This window comes from Balaenoptera musculus, chromosome 5 (assembly GCF_009873245.2).
Source record: "Balaenoptera musculus isolate JJ_BM4_2016_0621 chromosome 5, mBalMus1.pri.v3, whole genome shotgun sequence".
In the NCBI taxonomy this organism is placed as follows: Eukaryota; Metazoa; Chordata; class Mammalia; order Artiodactyla; family Balaenopteridae; genus Balaenoptera; species Balaenoptera musculus.
Genome location: NC_045789.1, coordinates 39,097,581 through 39,123,569, shown reverse-complemented (window position 1 = coordinate 39,123,569; position 25,989 = coordinate 39,097,581). Strand labels below are relative to the sequence as shown.

General features: G+C 36.5%; 1 protein-coding gene across 5 annotated transcripts in view; it reads right to left on the bottom strand.

Annotated features, from left to right (window-relative positions):
• Positions 1 to 15,420, bottom strand: part of MAPK10 (mitogen-activated protein kinase 10) — a 332,407-nt gene extending 316,987 nt beyond the window's left edge. For 3 of the 5 annotated variants that reach the window (XM_036853896.1, XM_036853898.1, XM_036853899.1), the window contains exons 1-2: positions 14,958 to 15,354; positions 10,249 to 10,363 (exon numbers count right to left, since the gene is read on the bottom strand). The gene's annotated coding sequence lies outside the window, so the exon portion shown is untranslated. Of the gene's footprint in view, positions 1 to 10,248; positions 10,364 to 14,957 lie in introns of all 5 variants that reach the window. The other 2 variants (XM_036853897.1, XM_036853895.1) reach the window with 1 other exon arrangement.
• Between the last annotated feature and the right edge of the window lie 10,569 nt (positions 15,421 to 25,989).

Sequence of the window (25,989 nt, the reverse complement as noted above, 5' to 3'; positions counted from 1 at the left end):
ACCCTCACAATAACCTTATGACATCAGCGTTATTATTAGTACCATTTTACAGATAAGGAAACTGAAGCTTAAGAGATCATGTGACTTAACCAGGATCTCCTACGAGCTAATAGAATTGGGGTTTAAATCCAGGTGGTTTAACTTTGGAGTGTACACGCTTGAGCACCATGCTATACAGCTAAGTGTTAAATTAACGGAAGTAGCCACAATTAACAAGAACACAGATGCAAGTACCAGACACATCAAATGTTGTACCACCTCTAGCTGCGTAGAGAAAAGTCAGGATAAGGAGGCCTCTGATAACGATGAGAAACCTGACCAGAATAGAGTGGTGGAAATAATGAGATACAATGAAATACAAATACTCTTAAAATACAAATACTCTTAAAATAGTTTACAGTGAGCAAGATTCATAATGAACAAAATAGAATGGACTTCCATGCCTGGTTTCATCATCTCATTTTGGAATTGACAGAGAATAAGTTTGCTGTGTAGGCATTTCATGGTAATGACTTTACTATTATTAACAATGACAATAGTTCCAGGCAGTAGTTCATATTTGCATAGCAGCCTTCCACATAGGAGCAAAAGCACCCGGCAAACATTCTCATTTTTATTATTGATGGCTTAGATTAATAGAGCGCCTTTCTGTCAAAAAGCTCATTAATCCTTACACGGACTCTTGTGACACAAATAGGCAAGCAATCCATTTCTACATTTTACATATGGAGAAACCAAAGTCCAAGGACCTTTGTATAATTGCTTAGTAATACTGTGGCTGGGTCTACAATGAAATCATAAGGAACCTAGCATTCCCCTTCCTTAGTGACTGAAGCGCTATCTCTTTTACAACTTCTTACTCCGAATTACCTGAAAGTGGGGGCCTTCTCTACCTACTGGAGCCTTCCGCACCGATTCTTACTACCTCTTCTTCAAGCTGGAGTCTCATTGCCTCCCTCCCTCTAATAGATCAGCCTGCATCCATCCTCTCTCCTCCCTAAACCAGTCTCAACATTGCTCCCAGATTCATTTTCTTCAGCCTGCTCAGAAAGCAGCAGTAGCTCTTCACTGTCTATGGAAACAGACCCAGATGCCTTCATAGAAGGAATTTCACAGCCTCCCTTAATCAGACCCCGATCTTTGTCCCAGCCATTTCCCTGAATGCCATCTCCTCTGTGCCTAGGTCACACAAGCCTAACATTCCGAACCCCAAAGCTCACTCTTCTCTTTTCTCACTCTGTTCCCTCTTCTAGAAGTAACCTTTCCAACTCCAACACTGACTACTAAAATTATCTTCACAATTCTACTCTGATACTATCTCCTCCATGAATCCCTTCTAATACCTCAGTTGAAAATGGCTGTTCCCTCAAAGTCCACAGTACCCATTTAACCTTTATCTGTTGCACTCCCCATATTCTACCTAGGGCTATTGTGACTTATGAAAGTACATCTGTCTTATTAGAATGTTCTATCCCTGACATTCACAGAGAGTCAACAATGTGTCAGGCCCTGTGACAGCTAGTAGGTAAAAAAGAGAAACAGATCTCTGCCTACACAGAGGTTATAATCTTACAGACTTTCTCATCTAGAGTTCCTCCTCTGAATGACCAAACACACTATTTCTCTGTTTTTCCAGGAATGTTACCATTCTAGATCATAAAGAGATGTTAATTCATTACATAGAGTAGATGCTTTTTAGAAGTGGTTCTCCAAGCATAGTACACAGATACCCTGAAGGTCCCCAAGACTTTTTCAGAGGGGCCCCTGAGGTCAAAACTAACTCCAAATAATATTACAACACAGTTTGCCATTTTCACTCTCATTTTCTCTCATATGTACAGTAGAGTCCTCCAGAGGCTGCGTGATGTGTGATATAACAGCAGATTGAAGGCATAAGTAGGTAAGAGAATTCAGCTGTCTTCTATTAAACCAGTCATTAAATGGATTTGCAAAAATGTAATACCATGCTTGTCACTAAATTATTTTTGGTTAGTAAAAAGCAGTTTTCATTAAAAGATACATTCTAGATATTTTATTTAACATATGTAACAGTTTACTGTTGTTAATTCTTAATTACCTAAATATTTCAAACTGATATCTTAATTTCTGAAATGGTAAATACCAATGGATATAATAATTGTCAAGTGTGTAAAGGAATCATGAGACCACAAAGTCTGAGAATTGCTGCCTTAGAGCACTCGGACACATGTCTTTCTGTGGAACCCCAGTTAAGAATGTCTGGGCGATAGGTGAATCGTTTGTAATTGCGCTGTTCCCTGAACTCACCTCTGTTAAAGCAACTATCTATCCTATGTGTGAGATGAATTTATCTCTGATGCTGCAGCACCTAGCACAGAGGAGGAAGCCAGTAAATACCTGAGGGAGAAAGGAAAGAAGGAAGGAGGGAGAGGAAGGAGAGAGCATGGCAGGGAGAGAGGAAGGGAAAAAGGAAGGAAAAAAGGAGGGAGGGAGGGAGGGAAAATGGGAAGAATTGTGTCTTTTTCATTCCTCAAAGATTCTACCACAGTAATCTGCCCACTGAAAATATCTATTAACCTTCATGTAAATGTGTTGTATTGATATAATATCTAAGGTGATTAAGACACTAATCGTTTCATCTGATATGTTGGTAAATCCCAATACAGCTTAGAAACCATGATTTTAAAGACAAATTTTTAAAGAATCGTCTCATAAATAAATCAATAAACAAACCTTTATGCACACTAGTCCTTCACTATCAGAGGATAATTTTAGGATAAAGAAAGATACAAATTAGGGAAATAGATGCAGTCAATTTGGTTGCCTATGCATAAATTGTCTTCCTTATGGATAATAAAGTCTCAATAATTAGAAGTAACTTCCTATAACTAAAATATATTATCTCTAGATTTAGAGTGAGAATAGGTAGAATTAAGGCAAAGATAATAAAAGGGGGAGGGTCAAAGCAAAAATTGGTCATAGGCAAGCCTGTGTTCAAGATCCTTCTAAGCCTCCATCTGGCCTATTCTTTCCTTTCAGCTGTCCATGAAGCAGCTTTTCATCCCTATGAAGTTCCTTCACTGGCCAAGGTTCCCCTCACCAAGGTACTCCACTTGGCCTGGCTTTTTGGGTATTATTCCATGCTTTAATTCAATCTATACAATTTAATCCATAAAATTTGTACAGTTAAAAAGAAATTTAAACATCATCTATCACAACTGCCTCATACACAGTTGAAACTCAGCTAGGTTAAGACTTGCCCAAAGGAATATTAATTCATGACAAAGCTGCAATGAGACTCTAATATCAAGTTCTCTTCCTTTTCCAGAAACAATATAATGAAAATTTTAAAATAATCTGCTAAACCCCTAACAAAGCAATCTCTTTCAGACCACTCTTGATTCCTTCCCATGTAAAAACCTTTCCTATATATTCCATTTCCTTAGTCTCCTATGTTAATGCATTAAGACATTTATCCAAGTGTGGATGTTATCTAGATTCAAAATCCATCAACACCAATTCACACCTTAACTCAAGTTTATCAGGTTAGCTAGCCAACCACTTTACCTCATAACATTTCTTTTTTTTTTTCTTTTTTTTTTTTTGGCCGTTGCATGGCTTTCAGGATCTTAGTTCCCTGACCAGGGACTGAACCCCGGGCCCCAGCAGTGAAAGCGCCAAGTCCTAACCACTGGACCACTAGGGAATTCCCATAACATTTCCATTTTAATAGGAACAGTCTTCAACCAAAGGAGTAAGTGGAAATTTCACACATTATATCAGGTTCAGAAACAGAGAGAGTTGAGAACAGAGAGCATTTTGTCTCCTTAGATCATGACACAGGGTCAGATATCTATACTTAGGACCAAGACTAGAAAAGTAGGTCAGCATATGAGATTTGATTGCCTGTGATGTTCCACGCTGCTGACCTGAACCCTGATGGGCAAGAGCATAGTCAACAGACACGTGACATGATATATTTGGCTGAAACGCATAAAAAATGAAAAACAGCTTAAATTAATTGTTTCCTACCCACGATTTCACATAGTTTTTGCCTAATACAATTTATTCAATCTTTTTCTCGTGGGGAGGGGAAGAGGGGGAGTGTAATATCTTTAAATCTTAATAAACTAAATTCCAAAGCAGAATTATGTGGATTCTTAAGATTTATAAATGACTTTCTAAAAACAATACTGTCAAGGTTATCCATTCTCAAGTTTAAAGGCATTTGAAAGTGGGCCTCAAGGATTTAAAGCACCAAAAAACCAACTAGAGCTTCCAAAAGTACAACTAGAAAGAAAACTTTGAAATATCTGGTATGTATAAATTCTGGCATCTATACCACAAATAATACATTATCACATGTAATGAATGCTGTTAAACTGTAGACTAAATTTTGCAATAAGCCCTAATCTGAGAAGGTTTCTTATGTTAATCACATCTTCATTAATATCTCATACTTTTATTTTAATAGTAGTTCCTCTGATACTATTTATCAGAATATGGAGAATTCTTTATGAAGAATCTGAAATATCCTAAAATTTATGCTGACTCATTCTTCAGATAAGTTCCAGGAAAACAGTATGATTTTCCTGATCTGACATCAAATTACTTGGGACCTCTCAAATCTATCTTCCTAAGAGATATAGCTTGAGGTACCACCAATCAGTGAAAAGCCTTTAAAAGGTCTACTTATGTTGGTCTTACTAAGGTTAAATAGGCCTAAGGATTTAATTTCGCACCTTGGTAACTTGCAGCCATGGAGAAGCAAGACAGAGCAGCACTATAATGACATATTTCTGAATATTCTCTTATTCGTCCCATGTATAAGATATTTTGTTCCACAAATCTGTTATACTCACTTCTAACACTTTTTACTTTGATTATGCTGCTATCATTTCTTGGAATCCCTGTTCTTACCCTTACCTGGAAACCATATCAATGTTTAAGGTTCCATTTAGGTCCAACTTTTACCTTTAATTCTGAAAAGGATACGACATAGTAATAAAAAAGGAAGTGCTCCAGAGTTGGATTCCCTGGGTCTACCACCACTAGCTGCATGACCTAGGGCAAGTTACTAAGCCTCCTATGTTTCAGTTTCATGATTTGTAAAATAGAAATGCTCAGTGGGATTTCTATGAAGATTAAATGAATCAGTGCATGGAAAGTGCCTTGAACAGTGTGTGGCACAAAATAATCACTCAATAAATGTTATCCACTATTATAATCTTTATTATAACTCTCATTCTTCCCACACCTCTCTGAACATATATAGACACATAATTCATAAGGACCTTAAACCCTAGAAGTCACTTAGTTCAATCTCCCACATAAAGTAGTACATTTGGTCAACCATGAAGACAGTTAAATACTTGCAGTGCTGGAAAGTTTGCTACTTTTCAAAAAGCACAGACTGACAAACAATCCTAATAATCAGAAATTTCCTTTATATAAAGTGCCTACTCTCCACTCACAGGTCTGTAACTTCTGTCTCCAGTACAACTTCAAAATAAACCTGCATCCTCTATCTTCTTTCACAAAATATTCCGAACAGTCTCTGAGTAGTTAAAAGGACAGTAAGACATTTTGTTTAGAAAAGTAAAACAAATTTTGCCAAAATTTACTCAACAACAATAACAAAATTAAGAAATTTTGGTAAAATTAAGAAATTAAGGTAATCCTTGCTTCTGAGGGATTTGGCAACAATATTCACATTTATCACCCAATCTACTTAAATAAAATTGTAGACTCTCCGTCAGGCTGTCAGGCTGCTTTGCAGATTATATCCAGAGGTACAATATTTGGTGCATTATTTTGTAGTCTAGTTATTTCTCTACAAAGTCCCTTTGGTTATGTTTTTTCTCCTTGTAATTTTCTTATTTCTGCCTCTGTTTCTATCTATCTATCTGTCTGTCTATCTAGATAGATAGATAGATAGATAGATAGATAGATAGATCTTGCTCTTTCTTCTTTCTTTTGTCAACCATTCAACACATATTCATGCAGTACTACCAAGTATCAGGCACTGTGCTAGGCATGGAAAAGTCAAAGATAATAGATTTGGCTCAAATTACTCACAGGCTAAGGTGGAGAGACAGACACATAAACAGTTAATAAAACACACTGGTAATGCAGTGAGATAGACATGCATAGGCTACAGTGAGAACACCAGGAAGGAATGCCCAATGGAAGGAGTCAGGAAAGGTTTCTGGAAGGAGATAACATCTGATGAAGTCTAAAGTGAGTCTAAGCAGCACCTCCAAACACTAAATCACTTGAGAATCTTGTTTGAAAGATTCTGAGTCAGTAGACGTAGGTGGGACTTGAGATGCTGCAATTCTAATCAAGTTCCCAGATAATGTCCGTGCTGCTGGTCCCCAGATCACTCTTTGAATCGCAAAGGTCTTAAACGATGAATGACTAAGTAAAGGAGGGGTGGGGTGAGTACAGGCGGAATAGACAGTATGAAGTAAATCACAGAGGTAAGAAACACTTGAGTGCATGATAAGACTGAAACACACTGGTGCCCCCAGGCAATTTGAGAGATCATCAATTCCTAAACTGGAGGTGGATGGGAGTATGGTATATTTTAAGTAGAAGGGAATTTATTACATAGGCCGTGGAGCATATCAAAGTAAGCAGGGCAGTCACATGGTAACAACTGCAAATAAGAGCTGGTAGAATCATGAGCAAGAAGATAATATGCTAGACTACTTTAAGTAAAACTGCTAACAATGATAATGAGGCCTAATTTTGGCTGTAGCAATAGATTTATTTCAAAGGAAACTGATGTGAGAAATGTTTAAGAGATAAGGGAGGTTGATTTTATTTTAACTTATTAATGTAAAAAATCAAGCAAGTTGCTATTTCTTTGCATTCGTTGCCAGCTTGGTGTCTATTCTTAACCTGACAGTAACATATGATCTTGAACAAGACACTTAACCTCTTTTCACACCAAGTTCCACATTTTAAAACAGTAAAGAGTTGACCCAAATAAACACTGTGGTCTCTTTAAACCCTAAAGTTTATAATCCTGTGAATTAAATTTATCTCTCATTGAATCATGGAATCATAAAATACATTCTTAAAACCTACCACAACACCTGGGATATAAATATACACTGTATGACTAATATTGAATCTACCTAGCCAACAGGTCTTAAAACTTGAGAATTCTAAAACCCTCCTTCTTCTTCACCCATGACGTTCACTACTGAGTCTAGCTGCTTTGTACTTATGCCCTACTGATGATTCTTTGGTTTACGCCCTTATTATCTTTTAGCTGAATTTCTGCAATAGCACCTTACAAGTTCTCTCTGGCTCTAATCTAACCCTTTTCCAGACACTATCCAAGAAATTGAAGAACTCTGGAGTCAGAAAGACCTGGGCTTAAATGCTAAATCCACTGTTTCATAGTTGTGTGATTGTTAGCAAGCTATTTAACCTCTCTAAACCCGAGTTTCCTTATCTATGAATCATAAGGGTGATATGAAGATTAAACGTTTGTAAAGTGCTTAGCACAGTGCTTAATACACAGTAAGAACTCAATAAATGCTAGTTATTATTTTGAAAGACAAGTATCATAAAGACTTGAGCAGGCACTTCACAAAAGAGGAAGATCAAATGGCCAATAAAAAATGAAAAGATGTTCTTTTTATTAGTAGTCAGCACAATGCAAATTAATACTTCCATGAGTACAGCTAGGTACCCACCTGATCAGCAAATTTTAAGAACTTAAAAACCAAGTATTGGTGAGGATATAGAGCTTCTTATATATTGCTGATGGAAATATAACTTGAGGCAACCAACTGAGGAAAACATTTGGCATTATTTAGAAAAACTGAATGTGCACATACCCCAACACTCAGGAGTTCCTTTCCTTGATGTGTATGCTAGAGAAGCTCTTATACATGTATACTAGAATCTACGAGCAATAATATATGTGCATAAAAAGTATCATATGTATACTTAATATTATTATATGTAAATGTATTTATTTAACATTTACTTAGTACATTTATATATAAATAACTCAGGTTATTTTATATATATATATATATATACACAGACACACACACACCTAAGTAATATAGAAACAATCCAAATATCTACCATAATAATGGATAAGTAAATTTGGGTATATTCATAGAGTAAAATACTACATAAGTTACATGAATAAACTACATACATCAACATGGAAGAATCTTACAGTGTTTCACAAAATCAGGTGATTAAGAATTTATCAATATATACTACTATGATTACAAGATTGAAAACCTACAAAGAAAAGCAAGAGAATAAGCATGACAAAAGGCAGGGTAATGGTTACCTCTAACGGGAAAGGAAAAGCATGTGATCTTAAGGGAGCACAAAGGGCTTTCTGGGAGTCTGCTCCTTAATATGAATGGTGGTTATGTGAGGTTTGCTTTATAATTATTCCTTAAACTGTATTTGTTTTATATACTCTTCTAGGTACATGATATTTACTAAAAAATAAATTTCATCATGTCATTCTACTTAAAATCTTTCAAAGCTTCTTCATTTTGGAATAAAATACAAATTCCTTAGCTCTGTTTAAAAGATCCTTCATGATATATCTCCTGTACCTCTCTTCAGCTTTATCTCTACCACCCCCATTTATGCCCCAGCATAGTAAATATCATCTAGTGCCCCCAAACACACAGGCTCTCTCAAGTCTCTGGGCCCTTGAAAAATGTTCTCACTGCTCCCCTTCTTCTAGCTAACCCCTTATTGCCCTTAACATTCAGCTAAAATATCACTCCCCCTGGGAAGCCTTCTTTAACAAATCCCCATCCGATCTGTCTTAGACTCTCCTTTGCTGCACTTCCTTTATCACCCAATGTCTACCCATTTAATAGCAGCGGATAAGTACCACACTCTTTAGAAATAACTCCCTTTTTTAATGGCATACTTTATCATAAGTGCCACATTCTTTAAACATAGCTCTTTTAAGGCAGGTACTGTATTTTTCAGCTGTCCCAAGAGCTAAGGATGATATCTACACCACGGATTCTCAATAAATGTTTGCTTAATGAATATATGTTTAAGATGGGGCAATATATGTTTTCTACATCACTGGGAGGCACACATAACTCAAAATATTAAGTTCAGCCATAAAATATCACCCTTATTTTAAATTGAAATTATTGATTACTGGCAATTACATATGATTCTCAGTCATAACAAACACATTTAATACATATTGATTACATACAGCATAGTGATGACTATTATATCTGCTTTCTCAATATAATTATAAGCAGACTGTAATGAGAATCATGATGTGAAAGAAGTATAGGGTTAATTTCATCAGTCCTCTGCAGTTATGGACTATGCATTGATTCATAGGGCAGCCTGCATCCTCAGAGTTATATAAGCCACTAAACAAACGAAAGAGAGATATTGATCACTAGTTCAAAACAGCTTCTTTTGGAGTCTTACAAGCACCACTGTCATACTCTTATTTCTCAAAGATGTTGTTTTACAGATTATAATTAGTTCATCTCTGCTGGAATCTATTGATTATTGACATTGGTGACTATGAAGCATCAAGTGTTTGATTAAAAAATATACTGTGCCTGTGTGTGCTGATATTTTTAGAAAATAAGAAGAAGATTTTAAAATTATTCCAACTAGCAAAGCAACTGGATCTATTTTTAATACTGTTTTTATTAAGCAAAGAATTTGTAGGCTAAAATGTCCACAAATTGAGCTTTATAAAACTGTGATGTTGATTTCTCTTCCCTTATGTCTAAAGATCTAAATGTTATGTTAATATATATTACATATACCCTATATATACATATATATATATATATTCCTAAAAGGAATTTAGCATTGTAATTTAGCTCAGAACCAATTCTTCTACTAGAGAGGATGAATCAGTAAAATATAGAATTATGCTGCAAATAATAAAAGCCACTGAAAAATACTGTTACCCAACTGTTATGCAGCCACATGAAATTATTCATTGCAGTCATCTTACTTAGGCTGGTATCATCCAGGGTGGTAGCGTCATGGTGTTATACAATGCACTTATGCACCTAAAGACCTGTAGCTCCTACATGTGGTATTAATAGCACCACACCATCAGTTAAACTTTCTGTCCTGTTGATTTTCACTTCTTTAGTTGACATTATTTGGAGCAGTATTTCTTCCAATCTATACACTAAATCACATGCAATATTTAAATTGGTTATATAGATCACATGTTTCCTGCTAAGGAACTTTTTTAAATTTGCAACTCACCACTGCTTGTATGGTTTCTCATCTACAGGAAATGGGTCTAATTCAACAGCTTCTTGCCTGAGTTGCCATAACAAAGATCTGAGATGGTCCTGCTGTTGGTGTGTCTCAAGCTAGCCTAAAATCAAAGCAAAAACACAGCCAAGTTTGATTTTAACATTTCAATAAGAATTTCACCTGCATTTAGAAAATCAAAAGACTGCCAAAGACAATGAGTGATGGGTGATGGGACACAGGGGGAGGGAATAAAACATCTCAAGGTAGTTCACTCTGTTCAAATTTATCACAAACACAAGAACTTGGTTGTTACCAACACCAGAATAGTTGGAATTTTACAATCTGAACATAAGCCCAATTAGTAATTGTTACCTTGGGTGATATGGATTGGTTTTGTGATAGGAGGCACCCTATTCAGCTTCAACTGCAACAGCTCCCTGTTACATGTTTGCACAGTCTGCTTCTCATTTAAAAACAATGGGTTCATATGGAACAATGGGTTACAGAGTTATAGCTAAAGGAGGAGGAGAAGCTCGGAAATCTCTGAAGTATGTGAAGTAAAATAAAACTACACTGAAGTTGGTCTGAAGCTAGAAAGAGACCTGTATGTATGTTTTTCCATAATCTGATCTAGTTACAAAAGTAGTTTGTAACTTCAGTCTCTTACTGTTACTTTTTGACATTATACCAGACCGATTCTCCAAGACTGTGACTGTGCCAGTTTCCAATGTTCTACCCATTATCAACCCACAGCTTTTGATTTCTAGTTAGGAAAAGTATGGTCACCATGCCCCAAATAAATGTCCTCTCTGCCCCAAATATGAGTCCCTTTCCAGGCCAAGTGCTTACAATTGCTGCTGCTGGAATTCCTCCCACACCACATTTTCCTGCCCTCCCCCCAACAATCCCAGTGTGGCCTACCACCATTTCAGAGGAGGTAAATGTCTTTCTCCTCTGAATTCCTATTATATGTATTGATTATGGACACTTGATCATATACCATCTTTGTTATTTAACCTCATCTCCTTAAATGACTATAAGCTCCCAAATGGCAGAAACTGTGTTACAGTTTCCCAAACTCTTTCACCCATAGTATTTAGACAACTATGTGCATGGGAGACATTCATTCAAGGAATATTGATTGTGCCCCTACTATGCACCAGGCAGACACAGTCAGTCCCTGACAGAGATTATAATTTAATAGTGAATACAGGAAGCCCAGGAATAAGCGATTACACACACACACACAATGTAGAAAAAATCCTGTTTATTCTGGTGTATGTGGGGTTTTGGAGCAACTATGGGTTAGAAACGTTTCTAAGGAAACTTCAGTCCTTTCTTTTTCCATTCAAAACTTTAATTTCCATTCCTAGGAGCATTAGTTCTATAAGCCTATGGGTTTTACATCTCATAGTCATCAGGGATAAGATCAGTGAGAAAGGCCATAGTGGCTTGTTATGAATCTAAAATGTCAGTTCAACTAGAAAATCCATTATCAAAAATAATCATAAACTTGCAGTCTACTTTTCAAACTAAAAATGTTTCTTTCGATTTAAGGATTTTCAATATCACCTGAAGTCTCCATTTAGAGTTTCTACTAAGATTCACAATTAGAAATGGAGTTCTCTTCCATTAAATAGAGGGGGGAGAAACAGAACCTGAAACATAGAGATTTTCCACTTTCCCCTCTTTGCCTTGATTTTTTTATAAGGATAAAATGTACTCAAACAAAAATATCTTTAGTCAAAATCTTACAACTTGGTTATGAGAATATGTACAGATAGGTAAATTTCTGAAAATCCAAGCTCCAATTCTAAATTACAATTTCTCTTTCAGTCAATATGCAGCAAGATCTTTTATCTGATTCAGCAGCAGTGGCTCATCTCAGACTTATGTAATGCAACAACTATCTCTAATATGCTAAAAGAACAAACGGATTTTGTTCTTTATCAATAAGCATCTCCCCCAGTAGTCTATAGGCCCAACTTTTTCCACGAATCCTTGGTCCTCAGAAGAAGGTGTAAGAGATACAAGCGTGGTAGGAAGGAAGCACTCAGCCTACAACAAATGCAGCATTGTACTCCTTTCTTGTCATTCCTGGACACTTTGTGCCTCTTTTTTGCATAAGTGTTGCAGTGTCCAACCAAAAGCTTAAAAGAGACTGCAAGAGGAAATAGTAGGGGCAACAGAGAAAGAATTTAAAATGTCAATATGTTACTTCTTATTCTAATTGAAGGAAGTCCCCCTTGCTTTGAGTCCATTATTCTCATTAGCACCCAGGCAATCATTCAATTTGAACACACCAATTCCATGTAAAGTCTTATAGCTACAAATGTGACCTGCAGCCAGAAGTAGAGCAGGAAGGGAGGCATCTGCCCTCATGTTTAACAAGAAAAACCCAATTCATCTTTATCCATCATCAGTATTAAAAGACTTTTCCACTAAGATTCATTTACATAAAGTCACACACACATGCACAAAAACACCTTTAAATATGGGAGGCTTTACCTTTAAATATGGGAGGCTTTTTCACATTACTTAAATTAGGCAGATTCCTTTTGCTCATGATATTCCTATAGGATACACTAACAAGGGAAATCCTATGAATTTTCCTGTAATTTTAAAATCTACATATATTTTATGGCATCCACCATCAATTCTCAGTTCATTTTAACCTTGAAAAATATTGACCGTGTACTCTGAAACCATTAAATACTAATAGCTGCGGATGTACCAGACAATGAGAGCAAAAACACACTTGGTCCCTCTGGGATCTGCTCATGAGCCCCCGCTTCCAGCATGGTAATCACACTCCGCCCCACAGCAGCTGCTGCTCTGGGGCAGGCAAGCAGGAAGCTGGAAGCAGCTGATTTTTCCCACTCTGCATATCATTTCTTACTGCCCATCATCAAGAATCTTTTTACCAAAACTGTGAAGATTTTATAACACCAGGAGATCGTCAAATTAAAGATTCCTTGCAACAACGAGAGGGAGCGATGTACAAATGAGGAAGCATGAAGACTCTTTAATACCTAAGGTCATACCACCTTTGTCATTGGATTTTCCAGTGCTGCTGTGCGGGAGAGAAAATCCAGTTTGCTTTATGTGATAAAATAAGCTAATCTAGGATTTTATGTCAATTTTAAGAGTGAGATCAAGGTAGAGGGAATACATACCAGAGACAGCAAAACTGCTACATCCAAACTGTCCGGCCCCTATAATCCCATGGCTCCCGAGTGGAGTCGGGAGCTGGCGAGCTCATTCATGGGCATTAGCATCACTATCTATATTTATAACACAAAAATTCACCTAAGGTAGAAAATTTACAGAAGCCTGTCTGAGAGAAATGGCCTTTCCTGCAACCATTTTAATACATGGATGAGCATTCTGTGAGGTCTTTCAGGGTCTGACAACTAGCAGACTAGGGACAGAGGGAGAAATTGGATATTGGGCTGGCAATGCCTGGTGCACTTAGACCCAATTTCCTTCAGTCTGAACTGTGGCCTGTCCCATAGGACTTAGCCTGACTCTATCCAGTTTGTTCATAAAAGTTATTGTCAACACACCAAAGCAGGCAGGGCTCCTGTAAACACACTGTCAGGCTCTGCAGCAAAGACAGCCCATGTAAACAACCTTGTGATTGCTTCAAGGCCAACTGCCATGGGATAAGCCATTCTTCTTCTGTGGTTAAATTGCAGTACCCTAGGAAATTATGTCTTTAAGGGGGTAAAAACAGAGACTCAGTCTCTAGACTTAAAGGGAGAGGGAAAAAAGAAATATATACATGTAATTTTCTTTAAATAGCTCTAGTCTTGATTTACTTGAAGATTTTCCAGTAAATCACATTTATTTTGCTGCAGGCACAAATACATAAATTCTGCTAAATACATTGCCATGCTCATTTCTGATGATATATCTTTTTCTCCCAAATGAGCTCTGACATTTCTAGGGGACACAGTATCCCAGTACAGAGTACCTGGGAACCATGCCATGAAGAAGAAAAAAAAAAAAAATGCTGCCTGCTGTGACTAGATCACTTTCTTAAAGGGACCCCTTACCTATGCAAATGCAGTGCCAATGTTTTATCTCTAACCTGACCCCCGTTCTGTGTTCCTCTTCCCAGACCAAATTTAGCCTAGAGTGTCTCTGCAAGAGTAATGCCATTAGATTTGCAACTAAAAATACCATTCCCGAACTAAAATATGTAAATATGCCCCAAAATACTTATTTAAGCTACATCTCTCAGGAAGTAAACTTGAATAACTTAAACTCCGCATAACTTAAAGATGTGATTTTTTTAATGTTTTATGGAACCCATGGCATTTCTTAGATCTGGGACTGAGGTCAGCACTTCTAACAAGTACAGCTGTTTCTCATTCTCTCTCTCTCTGGTTTTCTCTTCCCTTCTGTAGCTCTGCATTGGTCTAAAAAATCCCTGGCCACAATAAAAATGCTCCTTCCCACCCTCTGCCAAACCTCACTCCAAACAGAAAGGTTTCAACATGCCCAAGTCTGGGGAGAGATGCTCCGCACAGAAGGAAATGCTGGTGGCTTCTTGCCTCAGAGGTAGTTCACTTCGTTAACCTCCTATCCGCCCCATTTCTGCCCCCCTCTTCCATGCTCACTCTCCCGCCCCACCAGAAACAATCAATAGACATCACCCCCATTCTCCAGAAAAACAGGTTAGAACCCAGAATGAGCAAAGAGCCACCTACCATTCCGTGCTTGAGAACTACGATCCTGATCCAGCAGTGTTTGCCCCAGAAATCCTCCCTACTTGTTTTTCATTAACCACATTCCAAACTGTAATAAGGAATAGATTCTTTGCAGGTGGGGAAATTGTTTAAAATTAATGATGGACAGGTGATTTCCAAGAAAAGCCAATCTTAAAGTCACTCAAGCCCCTAGGAATTGAGGGGTGAGGAGAAAAAAGGAATATTGTAAAAATGAAAAAGGAAAGGAAAAAGGTAAGCATATAACAAGCACCGACCACCCCCATAAAAATAAAAAGAGAAGGGGAGGTTTTAAAAAAAAGAAGAAGAAGAAGAAGAAGAGTGGCTTGCTGAATCACCCTCTTTCACTGCCTGGAAACCATTGTGCAGCGTGATGCTGCCTGTACCATTGTGGAACCTACCAGAGGAGACAGACAGAGGGCTTGGGGAATGGGGTTGCTACGGCAACCAAAAGGAGCACACGTGACGTCAAAGCCCAGAGAGGTCTAGGGAGGGGTAAGAGGGAGAAAGGAAAAGAGGAAAAAGTCTATGTGCGGCTACAGCTACTGTGTTTTCCAATGAAAAGAGGACCAGGTGAAATGGAAAGGGACAGGGTTCGTTGGCAGCTATTATCAGCAGCTACGACATCAGGCAGCCAGTCTGCACAACCGGGAGAAACAACCCACTCCATGCAGCCCTGGCCAAGCACACAGCAAGGCTGAGACACAAATGCTTGCAGACCAAAACACCATTGGAAATATAGTCAATCTATGCTTTTCAACTAGCTCAGCTTTTTGCAAACAGCACAAAGAGAGATATGGAGTATCTCTAAATGTCAAAGCAAACAAGAATGTAATAACCTCAGAGGCGAAGTGAGCATTTGGGTCCCACCTGGACTGCAGAGGTCATTTGAACGGCACAATTCCTCTTCTCTGTTTCCTTATCTTTTATAAAAATCCTAAATAAAACCCACTAAACCAAACTCAGCAAACTGATTCTTAGATTGTAATTTGAATGTGGAAAGAAAATACCGATAATTTGAGTTAACAAATCAGGGTTCTTTTTTTTTTTTTTTAATTGGTATAATTCTTTAGAAAACGGATGCAAATTGCTATAGTACTATTTGGAGCAGATATCTCAATTTTATTTAAGTAATCTGTCCTGTCTTTGACTGTTAGAGTATATTTTTAAGTCTCCATATAGTTTGCTTACTGTTAAATATAGATGTTTAAATATAGATGTCATAGGTTCTTAAATATAGAACGTTAATCTATAAATATTAGTTTTCTAGAATGAGAGCTCAGAACAGTGGACTACTTCCACTATTTTTTTTTAATGACCAAAATTTTTTTAACTGTTTAAAAATATTTTTTTACTTAAGGGAAATTTTCAATACATATATGGCCTAACCAGCCTCAACCCTTGGGCTTCTCAAGTTACATAATTGAATCAAATTCCTTTTTTGCTTAAACAACTTTGAGGTGGGTTGTCTGTCTATTGCAACCAAGTAAGACTGAGTTTTATACCACTCTGCACTGTATTTTGGAACTAGCATACTTACATGAATAAGGAGCTTCTACCACATGTTAACAGAAAGGATACAACATGCAAAACATATAAACCAAGCAGTGATTGTAGACACTGAAACACATCATAAAACCATACAGGACCACATCAGGTTTTGTGTTGTTGCTGCTGCCGTAATTTCATTCAGGAGGGAATCTAGAAAAAAGTCTTGCGTGAGTTTTCTTTTTCATCCAGTGGATAAGTTTTTGGAGGTTACTTTGTTCTAATTTCAAGTTCAACAAGAAGCAGTTGATTATTAACTTTTAGTCTTGGCAATGGGCCTACCTACAAGACAACTATGTCTCAAGCAAAAATATGTATTGATTAGCCAAATAACTTTATAGCACAATGTAATTGGCATTCAAGCTTTTAATTTACTTTATTCTAAGTTTTGATATCAGAAGTCAATTCCCAATAACTGGATATCAGTGAGGAGAAAATGAACTTCAACTCCTCACGTTGCAAACACAAAAATTAATTCAAGATAAATTTTCACTGAAACATGAAAGCCAAAATCTATAAAGCTATTAGAATAAAATGTATCTTTTAGAAGAAAAAATAGCCTTCTGTTCTTGGAGTAGGCAAAGATTTTTTAGGACACTGAAAGCACTCACCATAATAGAAAAAACATAGACTTGATCAAGATTAAAAGCTTCTAAAGTAACCATTAAGAAAATGAATAGACAGCCACAGACTAGAAGGAAATACTCTTGATAAACAAATCTGAAAATATTCTTGATATTCACAAACTCTAGATTATATAAAAATATCCTATAACTCAATGATAAAAGCAATTTTGTTTAATGGGCAAAAGTCCTGAGCAGGACTTGACAAAGGAAGATATATAAATGGTCAATAAGTACATTAAAAAGTATTCAATGGAATTGGTCATCAGGGAAATGCAAATTAAAACTGCAGTAAATGCCATTTCACACCCACAAAAAATGGCTACAATTGGAAAGACTAACAACACTAAGTATTGAGAAGGATACTGAGAAACCAGAACTCTCCTACATTACTAGTGGGAGCAGAAAATGGTAAAACTACTTTGGGAAATGGTTTGGTGGTTTTTAATAGTAAACATACACCTACAGTATGACAACAAGATAGTCACCTAAGAGAATAGAAACATATGTCCACCAAAAAAAAGTTATACATCAATGTTTATGCCAGTTTTATTTATAATTGGTAAAAACTGGAAACAACTCAAAGTATAGCAACACAATAATGGATAAGCAAACTATGGTATCTTCATATAATAGAATACTATTCAGCAATGAAAAAAGAATGACAACTATGAATAGGCTAAAACCATTTATTTTTCTTCTATTAGGTGTTAATTCTTGATGGCACAACTTACAGAGTGATAGATGCCAACATTGTACTGTGGTGTATTTTACTATTTAGGGCTTTAATTCTCAGCCTACTCATTTCAGTAATATTTAGATGATTAAAATGTTCTTTTAAATCTATTTTATATACCACAGAAAAAATAATTTCCTAAAATTAGATCATTTAATATAAGTTAGTTAAAAAAATTGACACCTAAATAGATCCTATTCCTTACTGGATAAAACCAAAACTCTTCATTTAAAGTCCTCAATGAAAAGATATTACATTTTCAGAATGAACTATGGAAATATGCAACAACATACATGAATCTCAAAAACATGCTATGTGAAAAAAATGAGACAAAAGAGAGTATTTACTATATAAAGTTCTAGAACAGACAGAACTCTTCTATGGTGATAGAAATCAGAACTATGATTGCCTGGGGGAGCCACACAGTTGAGGGAAATTTCTATAGTGATGAAAATGTTTGACATCTTGATAGAGGTGTGAGTTATTACATAAATGTAAGCATTTGTCAAAACTCTTCAAAGTCTAGCTCTTAAGACCAGTGCGTTCACTCTGTATAAATTAAATAGCTGTTTTAAAAAAATTAAGTCAATTCCCAAGAAGAAAATTGCTGAGTGAACAATAAGTTAGAGTTTCTAAACTTGCAAATCTGGTCCTATACCTTGAGTCTTGATTTTGCAAACCTAAGCAGACCCAGCAATAGGAAAGGCTAGACTCAGGGTCACCAGGATCTTAAGAGATACAGGAACCCTGCTGAAGTGAGGCAGACAATTGATGGAGGTTTACCTAACAAACAAGAAATGAGAATTCAGACATTAAAAAAGAGATTTTTTTCAGAGAAGCCTGGCAAGAACTAGATTCCCAGGTTCCTCTGCAAGGACTATAATTCAATGGCAGGACTCAAGACTGAAGGAAATGAAGGTGCTGAAGACCTGGCTTTACAAACAGTAAATGGCAAAGGACTCGGGGATAAGGGAGCATAAAAGAATCAAGTCAGTGAGATTGGACTGCCATGTAAGAATTCTATTTATGAATCTAAGTCTCAAGTTCTTTCATGGGGGGCTAGCAGTAAAACCAACTACCGTACTAAGGTCTCTTATCAAAATCGGACCCAGAGTAGAGAGACCAACTAGTCTTCATTTGCCAGGGATTTCCCAGGTTTTAGCAAGTCCCACATCCCAGGAAACCCCTCAGTCTCAGGCAAACTAGGAAGGCTGACCACCCTAGCCCAGAGTCTAGAATGGACTTGAACCCTCAGATGAGAGTTAAAGGTCCCAGCTGCAAAGAAATTTACAAAAGAAGTCAAAGAGGTCATTATAACAGTGACGTTGCTGAAGAGGAGTGTCACCTAGCTACACTTTCAACAATTAGATATTTAGGTTATAAATTAGGATGCTGGTAAGAGGATGCAAATGGTTTGATAAACACAAGCAAAATTATAAATGAACTGAGGAGTGAATGAATATGAGGGGAATTCAGAGAGTCAGTGTTGACTCAGATTCACTATCATTTTGACATATATAATAATGTCTTCTCTCAGAAAGTCAGCCATGTATCTTTCATGATGTTTCCACCTGGGGAACACTTGTCCTTTGCAAAACAATTCCACAATTTAAAACTTTCAGAAATGCTGCATACAGTATCTCCCTTTTGGAAAGTCATATTGCACATTACTAAATTAAAAGCACTGAGAAACCTTGAGGTTAAAAAAAAACTATTTAAATTTCTTAAAATTAAATCAAAATTTATATCTCAAACTAACTTCCACAATGCAATTTTTAATTAATATCTTGTATCATTCTACTTGGATAAGAAACACATGACCAACAGTTTACAATGGTCATAATAATCTTCAGTGTAGTGAACTTAAAATATAAATGTCAATGGTTCCTCATATAATCTGATTTCATTTCTGGGTATTTAATTGCAGAAAACAAAAACACTAACTTGAAAAGACATATGCATTCCCATGTTCATTACAGCATTATTTATGATAGCCGAGATACGGAAGCAACCCAAGTGTCCATTGATATGTGAATGGATAAAGAAGACATGGTATATACATACACAGTGGAATATTATTCAGCCATAAAAAGAATGAAATCTTGCCATTTGTGACAACATGGATGGACCTTGAAGGCATTATGCTAAGTGAAATGAGTTAGACAGAGAAAATACATATGATCTCACTTATATGTGGAATCTAAAACAAGCAAATAAAAAAGCTCATAGATACAGAGACTAGATTGGTGGTTGCCAAAGGCAGGGGGGATGGGTGAAATGGGTGAAGGAGATCAAAACATACAAGCTTCTAGTTATAAAATAAATAAGTCATGGGGGATGTAATATACTGCCTAGAAACTATAGTTAATAATACCATATTGCATATTTGAGAGTTGCTGAGAGTAGATCTTAAAAGTGATCATCACAAGAAAAAAAATTCTGTAACTATGTATGGTGACAGATGCTTGCTGCACTTATTGTGATCATTTCACAATATATTCAAGTGTCAAATCATTGTTGTACACCCGAAATTAATGTAATGTTGTAAGTAAATTATACTCAATAAAAAATAAAATTAAATTAAACCTAATGGTTTTAAAAAGAGTAAATTTTGTGACCTTTCAATGTCACAGAAAGAGAAGGAATCTACTTCCGCACTCCCTTTCCTTTTTAATTAACAGGCTTTATTTTTTTAGAGTAGTTTTAGGTGTACAAGAAGATTGAACAGAAAAGTACAGAGAATTCCCATATACCCTGCTTCCCTCCCCACACAGTTTCCCCTATTATTAACATCTTGCATCAGTGTGGTAAATTTGTTACAAGAGATGAACCAATATTAATACATTATCATTAACAAAACCCATAGTTTATATTAGGGTTCACTGTTTGTCTTGCACAGTTCTACAGGTTTTGACAAATGTATAATGTCATGTTGCACTCATAATTTTCTTCTTGCTTAGGAGTCAATTTTACATTCGGGAAACAACTGTGTTCACATCAAAAGAAAGTAGATAAAATTGGTCTGCTGAAAGTTTTTGCTAGTGTACAGAGCACTATTGTTAGAATTCAGTGGCAGAAAATGTATTTTGAACCAACTTTTATTAAGCTTATAAAAGCATTGATTTTTTTTCACTGGCAACACCCGTAACTAGCTAAATTATGTCCCTTTTTGGTTAAACATACTTTGATTATAAATGCAGAATATCTGCTGCTTGGAAAACAGAAGCTTTTCAGTAGCCTGGTAGACTTTTTTGAAAGTCTGGATTTAGTTTACAATAATTACGGGGGGAGGGAATTCTATTTAAAAATAATATCAAAGTAGCTTAAACTTCCTCAGGTAGCAACAGTTTAAAAAATCTAATTAGAGTATTTGTCTTTTGAACAATCATGCTAATAGAAAATTGCCTTTTCTTATATCCCAGCAGAAGCTGGTGTGTGAGATAAAGAAACAGTTATTCTTGCCATACATCCTCAGGCTTATCCACACTTCAATCCATGTACATCTGCAGCAATTTCAATTTTCCTTATCCTTGGCTTTGCTGCAGTGCCCAGAAGCATGAACGAAAGCATGGAGGTACCATAGATTATATTTGAATTTGGCCTAGAAATTCAACTTCTTACAATGCTGCAGCAATCCGTATCTTCATTAAAAGGACTATTCTTTTTTTTCAGCTTTACTGAAGTATAATTGACAAATAAAATTATAAGATATTTAAGGTGTACAACGTGATGACTTGATGTATGCACACATTGTGAAAGGATTCTCCCCATTGGATTAACTATCCATCAGCTCACATACCATATTTACCTTTTTTTTTTTTAGTGAGAACATTTAAGATCTACTCTCAGCAAATTTCAACTATACAATACAGTGTTATACACTACAGTCAGCATGCTATATGTTAGATCCTCAGAACTTACTCATCTTATTACTGAAAGTACGTATCCTTTGACCAACCTCTCCCTATTTTCTCCACCACCCCCCAGCCCTTGGAAACCACTTTTCTACGCTGTTTCTATGAGTTCAATTTTTTTCAGGCTCCACATATAAGTGATATCATGCAGTATTTGTCTTTCTCTGCCTGGCTTACTTCACTTAGCATAATGCCCTCAAGGTCCATCCGTGTTGTTGTACATGGCAGGATTTCTAAAAGGGCTGTTCTCACCACCAACTGACTTGCCACCACAGCGCTCAGAAGGTAAACAGCCACTGAGGCAGACCAAGAGACAAAATACAAGCCCAAATTTTTGTAACTAAATTTAAGATAAAAGGTTAATAATATCCTTTTTATAGATATAGATCCTCTTCACCACTAAATGAAATTTCCTAATATTAGAGAGCCTATTTTTAAATATGATGTGAGAAGATTTTTTTAATCACCAAATTAGTGAATTCTGGGTCTGTGCAATAGAACAATAGGCTACATAATAGTAATGCATAGTGATAGTATCTTAACAATCAAAAGAACAGTAATCAGAGTTAATATAATATAGGATTTGATATATTTGGTCTTATATTTTTAAACCAAACAATCATCAGCATTAACTTGTATATACAGCTTATGCCTGCTAGACTTTCAAATTATTAACCAAAAAATTCTGTGTATCCTAACCATGCCATTTAACCTTTATTGGAATGTTATATTCAAGAGGGAGACAGGGAAATAGGAATCCAATTTTGAAAATTATCTAAATTTACAAAGATATAGCAATGATGATAGTATAAAGTCAATGAAAGTCTTGTGTATATACAGGAAATTTTTAAAATTATAAAACAAAGTATAAAAACTTTTAAAGCTTATTTGGAATACTGGATAGTGGAAAGAGTATTGGACTCACCAACAGATTTTGTTTAAATCTATTGTTCAAATAGTTATCCTGTTTCCTGTCTGTGTGACTTGTACAGGCCACATAGCCTCTCCATTTCTTAATTTAAACATCAACATAATGGGCATAATAACTTTGGCTTCACAGAATTTTTGTGAGAATCAAATTAAATAACATATATGACAGTGTCTGGCACAACACTTGGCACATGACAGTCAATCAATATTCAACTGAATCCATCTGCAGTAAGAAAGATGTAACACACACTTAAATTTAAATTTCCTGGTATGACTTTGTAAGCTATGAACATTGTGCAGTGCCCCAGAAGCATTCATCTTCTATTGCTTGATAATGTTCTTAAAGTAGATACACATGAGGAGGTGCAATTGATCATATGCTACTCTGCAGTGTTGAAGCAGCACTATGGAACTAATAATAAACTTGAAGGAATTTGAGCCTACCTGCCAGTCTACACTTGAGAAAGTATTCAGGACATAAGCAAGTCTCCCTGGAAATTTCCCAGAGAAAATTCAGCTACTTGGTCAGCAGATATTCAGAGATATACTCTTTCACAAGAAATAGAGAACCAGATCAAGAAAACTAAGCAACTAAATAAATAAATAAATAGTACAGCTGTTGGAATTGTGTGACATTCTTACAATTTAATTAAAATCAATTCAATTCAGTTAGCAAATCACTGAGTAGCATATAAGTACAAAACACTGTGTTGGAGATTTGAAAAAGAAGACCAAGACATGGTGACATTAAAAAAGAAGCTCATGATCTTATTGCAGAGTCAAGACTGGCCCACTAGAGAAAAAATCTCTAATAAGTCCTTAAGCATAGGATAAAAAAATGAAGTCTCTAGTTCAGAGAGGGAAGACCTCAACATGGGCATCCATGCTGAAAACATGGACCTTAAATCCTGTATATGTTGAGAAGAAGCATGGTCCAATAAAAATGGAGATCTAAGTTCTAGTTCCACTATGACTGACAACCCAGAAGATGTTGGGCAGGCAGGTGCTCTCTAGATTTCAGTTTCTTCATCTGTAAAATATTCGGTCTAGATTACATGATAACTATAGTTCTGTAACATAATGGAAGAGAGAGCCTTAAGATGATTCTTGAGCAATGAATAGAATTTGGACAGTTGGAGATTTAAGGAGAATGAATTTAAAAGTGAGGGAAAACATATCATGTTTGGATGAGAGTAAAGAGATAATACTTCCCTAGTTGAAGGGAGTAGGAAAGTAGCAGAAGAAATGGAAAATCTTCAACCAGATTGTCTATGGGGCAAAAGATGCAAACCACACATTTATATTATAAGTGAAAATGTAAGGCAGAGAGAACAGGATACATGGCTGAAGTCAGTTCTGGCTTTTTGAGTCATTTAATAAATATTACTTGACAATAATAAAGTCATAGTTGCTATCATTTTTATCACTGTTATCACCAATATCATCACAAACATCTTTGCTATAATACTAGCTACTATCTTTTGAGAACACACTCTGTCCCAGGCACTAGGCTAGATTTACAGACATCAGCTCCAAACTCACAGCATTTCTTGATCACTATCTCACTAATATTTATTGATCATCCACTGTGTGCTTGGGCCCATGCTACATGACCACAGTCCTCACTACTGTCCCATCAGGTAGGTAGGATTATTACCCCTACTTTATAGATAAGAAAACTAAGACTTAGAGTTTAAAAGTCAACTTGTCCAGGATCACACAGCTAATAACTAGATGCACCAGAATTTAAATACATGCATATCTGACTGAAGTTCCTACATTGAGAGATTAAGGGGGAAAATGCTAGTGAGCTTAAATTATAAAAGTAGTATCCTCCAGTGAGGATACTACGCACTCAAAATGGGAGCACTAATCATGTCCTATTGTTATTGTTGCCTTGTGTAGTACATATGGAAAACTGGCAGTCAGGGCAATACAACCTGTGAGCAGAAGCAGAGAAACCCCCAAGAAGGAAGGCAGAAGAAGCCCTTCAAGGATGTAGTGTAACAGTGTAACACAGCTTTTTAAAAATATGATATGACTGTGAACTGCTGAGGAACAGCAGCAGCTAATAGAACACCTGGTGTTCCTCTGTAAGGAACATGACTGCTCTTTTTTCAGCAAAGATTTTAGGCCAAGTGCGAATCTAAGAGACAAAATTTCAATCTCTTCAAATAGCTACAGTTCCTAAACTGAAAACCCATTTCCTATATACAGTGTAGAAAACATACTGGCAGGAGTCTCTCAAACACAGCTGTATACTTTGATTGAAGACATCATTTATAGAAATGAAATGCCATGGTGTTGTGAATGCATGTATACACACACACAAAGACACACAAGTATTCATTCAATCAGCAAACAGTCACTGAGCATCTACTCTACATGGTAAAGACAAAACTTGTTCAGATATTGCTTCTACTCTTTCAAGGAGCTCAGTGTTTTACTAGACATGGCTTTGAATAATCATACAACAAGGTTTTTTAATTGCTAAATCATTAGAGCAGTGGGAATAAACCAATGAAAGTTTGGAAAAAGGAGACTTTTTAGCTGGGGTGATCAGGGAAGCCTTAGAAATGCACACTGAAATAACAGAAAATATATATATTGTTCTCTGTCTCTCCCCCATCTCCCACCCTGTTCCTGGCACAGAGCTTCTAAAATTCTTATAATTTCCTAAGTGATAAGAGCACTAGGAGCATCTTTTGTTCTAATATTTGGTCTTTGACCCTGGTTCCTGACAAAGGGCTCCTAAATCCCTTGTAATTTCTGGGTGTTAGGAGAGAGCATCTTTTGTTCTAATGAGGAAACTCTTAGTGGGCTCCTAGATAGTTTTGGGATGGGGGCTGGTCACCAGAAAGATTGAGCCATAATTAGAAGTTTCGAACTTTCAGCCCCATCCCCCCATACCCCGGGAAGGGGAGAGGAGCTGGAGATTAAGCTAATGATCAATCATGCCTATGTGATGAAGCTCCATAAAAAATCCCAAAAGTATGGAATTCAGAGAGCTTCCACTTACTGATAAACATAAATAAGTGTTTCCCTTGAATTTTGTGAGTTGTTCTAACAAATGACTGAATCCAAGGAGAGGGTCTTGGAAACCTCTGATTTGTAGCCAAGTTGGACAGAAGTTGTGGGTAACCTGGGGACCTACTACTTGTGATTGGTAGCTCAAGTGGAGAACAGTCTTGTGGGACTTAGCCCTAATCAGTGGGCTCTGCACTAATTCCAGTTAGTGTCAGAATCGAACTGAATTGCAGGCT